This window comes from Adiantum capillus-veneris, chromosome 8, assembly GCF_014529385.1.
Source record: "Adiantum capillus-veneris isolate H3 chromosome 8, ASM1452938v2, whole genome shotgun sequence".
NCBI lineage: Eukaryota > Viridiplantae > Streptophyta > Polypodiopsida > Polypodiales > Pteridaceae > Adiantum > Adiantum capillus-veneris.
In genome coordinates, this window is record NC_140938.1 from 1,752,325 (window position 1) to 1,756,707 (window position 4,383).

Genomic DNA, 4,383 nt, shown 5'->3' on the forward strand with positions numbered 1-4,383 from the left:
CACAATACACAATGAGGGTGTGTGTGTGTGTGTGTGTGTGTGTGTGTGTGTGTGTGTGTAGGAGAGTATACCCCCCAAGCATGCCCCTAGCTTCCTTGGTCAACCCCCCTTGTAGCTCATGTTTGAAGCTCATTGGACCGCTCCAAGCCTAGCCAATCACAAACACGAGGCATTACAAGCAACTGAAGGAGTACGAGTGCAAGTGCAACACGAGAGAGAGTGCGAGAAGAAGAGCACGATGATATGGTGAACTCACTCTATTGTAATGTGTAGTGCAACGCGAGAGAGAGTGCGAGAAGAAGAGCACGATGATATGGTGAACTCACTCTATTGTAATGTGTAGAGCATAGTGAGTTCTTATTAGGTTTTTACAAAAGAATATGTGTACATACCTGGCGGCCCGCCCACTACCTGGGCGACCACACTGGGCTTTATACCCCAACAACCTCCCACTTAAAGTCCAATGTGGTACTTTAAGTGTGAGAGAAGCTACTATACAAGCTAATATACAAGAGATGTAGAGAAGTGATGTACTATCCTACACCTAACTGCTTACAAAAATGCGCAAATCTCTCTGAGGGAAGTCCTTTTGTAAGTAGATCAGTAGGATTTTCTGTGGTGTGAACTTTGACGAGCTGAAGTTGCTTATCCTCGAGCATTTCCCTGATGAAATGATACTTCACATCCACATGCTTTGTCTTTGAGTGATAAACTGGATTGCGAGCCAATTGTATAGCACTTTGACTATCACAATATAACACAGGCATCTCTTCTTTGATTCCCAAATCTGTTACTAGTCGATTAAGCCAAATTGATTCTTTGCATGCCTCTGATGCTGCAACATATTCAGCCTCTGTAGTAGACTGAGTAACACAATCTTGTAATCTAGAACGCCATGATACTTCTCCACCAGCCAATGTAAAGACATACCCTGACGTAGACCTTCGGTTGTCTAAGTCACCTGCATAATCTGAGTCTTTAAAACCCTTTACACTTAGCTCCTGACTCCCATAGCATAAACGCATATTCTTTGTAGCTTTCAGGTATCTCAATATTCCTTTCACTGCCTCCCAATGTTTCTTGCCTGGGTTTGACATGTATCGACTTACTACTCCCACTGCAAATGCAATGTCTGGGCGAGTAGCAATCATTGCATACATCAAACTACCCACTGCAGACGCATATGGAATCTTATCCATTTCAGCCTGTTCTTCCTCAGACACAAGACAATCTTGTTTGCTAAGTTTCACATATGGTGGCAATGGAACACTCAATGCCTTTCCCTTCTCCATATTGAAACGTTACAAAACCTTGTCAATATACTCTGTTTGAGATAACCAAATCAACTTCTTTGATCTGTCTCTCTCAATGAGCATACCAAGTATATGACTTGCCTCACCCATGTCTTTCATGTCAAACGATTTTGCCATCTTTGACTTCAAAGCTGAAATTTCTTCCAAGTGCTTTCCAGCAATCAACATGTCATCCACATACAAAATAAGGATCAGCCAACTACCATCCTTAGCCTTCTTTGTATATAGACAGTGATCGAACTCACTACGTTTGTAGCCTTCAGAAAGCATAAACTTGTGGAACTTATGGTACCATGCCCTCGGTGATTGTTTTAAGCCATAAAGACTCTTTAACAACTGGCATACCAAATCTTCCTTGCCTTTCTCAACAAACCCTTTTGGCTGCTACATGTAAATTTCCACATCTAAATCACCATGCAAGAACGCTGTCTTGACATCCATTTGGTGCAACACCAAATCCAATATGGCAACCAATGCAAGAAAGCATCTCAATGTAGTCATCTTGACCACCGGAGAGAAGACTTCATCAAAGTCAATGCCTTGTTCTTGCTTAAAGCCCTTGGCAACAAGCCTTGCTTTGTACTTTGGTTGACTATCATGAGCGGTGATCTTATACCTGTAAACCCATTTACAAGGTAGAGCCTTTTTGCCCTGTGGTAATTTAATTATCTTCCATGTCTAGTTTTTATGCAGAGCTGTCATCTCTGACTGCATGGCCAATTGCCAATTCCTGGAGTCCTTCATTTGCACTGCTTCCTTGTAACATGAAGGCTCATTGCAATCAGTCAACATGACATAGCTCATAGATGGAACAAACCTATCAGGAGGTCGCATGATACGTCCAGATCTACGCACAATAGGTGGCTCAGGCTCAGCCACAACCTGTGGTTCCAATCTATCCTGTCCTTGCTCCTCTTGAGCCCTGACATTTTGTCTTGCACATGCAGGTCCATCTTCTTGGAAGACAACTCTTCTAATCTCCTCAACCCTCTCTGGTTTAGAATGATATTTGGATTCATTAAAGTGAACATCATTGCTGCGGATAACCTTTCTGGATTCAGGATCCCAAAGTCTGTACCCCATCTCACCAGAATTACCATAGCCTAGAAAGATGCACTTTCTACTCTTTGGCTCAAGTTTGTTCCTAAGTTCCTTTGCAACGTGAGTATATGCCTCACAACCAAAGACTCTGAGATGCTTGTATGAGGGCACCTTGCCTGACCATAGCATCTCTGCCACTAAATCCTTCTGCAAAACCTTGCTAGGAGATCCATTTATAAGATGAACAGCTGTTGATACAGCTTCAGCCCAAAACCCATTTGGCAGTTGTGCATTAGACAACATACTTCTGACCTTCTCTTGTATGGTCCTATTCATCCTCTCAGCAACACCATTTTGAGGAGGATTGTAAGGAGCAGTAAGTTCACGTTTTATACCTTTTGACTCACAAAAGTCCTGAAAGGCCTTTGAAACATACTCTCCACCATTGTCAGTGCGTAAGCATTTAAGCTTCTTGCCACTTTGATTCTCCACAAGTGTCACAAACGTTTTGAAAACACTAAACGCTTCATCCTTGTGCTTGAGAAAGTAAACCCATACTTTCCTCGAGTAATCATCTATAAATGTCATAAAGTAAGAAGCTCCCCTAGAGATAGGTTAGGCATAGGTCCACACAAATCACTATGAACAAGTGCCAACTGTGTATCTCCTCTACTGCTTCTATGCTTATGTGGCTGCTGTGTTTGCTTACCATACAGACAATGTTCACAGAATTCAAAATCATTAAATGACAAGCCAGGAAAATAACCAGAACGAGACAAGATTTCCATTCCCTTCTTGGACACATAAGAGGTAAACCACTCCTTGTTTGGAGACACATGAAGTGATGCCCCTGAGTCTATAATCCAGTCACTCAGTGCATTTCCATCAGATGCTGTAAGAAGAGCTGAGTCCATTGTATTCTTCAAGAAGTAGATGTCTCCTGACACTAGACTGTCATCCTCTGCAACAGTGTTTGTCACATTTATTTCTTGAATCTTCACTGAGGACTTGTTCTTCTCACCATGGTCTTCAGATTTCTCTTTGCCTTTTTCTGATTTCCATTCTCTGCAATCTCTTTTCATGTGACCCTTCTTGCCACAATGGTAGCATTCTATGTCACTCTTGCCTTTAGCATTGCGGGTTTTGCTACGAGACTGATTTCTCTTTCCACCTTTGTACTTTTCTTTGGTCCTTCCCCTGACAACTAAGGTTGTTCCTTTGCCTTTGTCCATTGTCTTTCTATTGGTTTCTTCAGTAAGCATACTTCCTTCTACACCTGCTATGTTCAAACCATCTGGAGGTGCAGAATTACTCAAAGCTGTGCGAAAAGTGTCCCAAATTTCCAACAATGTGATCAACAGGAACATAGCTCTAACAGGTTCATCAAACTTGACACCTTGAGCTGACAACTGACTATAAAGTTGTGTTGAATTCATTCAGATGATTGAACATAGGTGTCCCTTCTTTCATCTTCAAGTCAACAAGCTTCTTAAGCTAGTATACCTGTGAACCTGCACTCTGCTTCTCATAAAGATCACTCAGCTTTAACCATGCTTGATAAGCCGACATCTCGTCTGCTACATTGAAGTAAACGCTTTCTGCCAAAGTCATCATAATGGTAGAAAGTGCCAATTCATCCATTTCGCTCCATTCATCTTCGTCCATATCTTCTGGTTTTATCCCCTTGAGCTTTATAGGTTTTATCTGCTTCTTTTGTACCAGCACGTGCCAAATCTGCTTCTTCCACAATGGGAAATTGGTTCCATCCAGCTTCTTGATATTGTAAAGAGCAGTGTCCTGTGATCCAGCCATAGCTACGCTTCACAGTAGTTTACTTTCCTAGGAAAAATTCGACAGAGTTTCCTCTGTAAACTGACCACTGAACCAATATCAACTTGTCAAATGAACCAAGAAAGCTTCAGATTCTGCCTAAATTTTGGCAAAGTCTCCTTTGTAAAATGGCTCTGGTGTACTCAAAAAACAGACCAAAAAACAGCTCAAAAAACCACTATCTCTCTAACACTGTAAG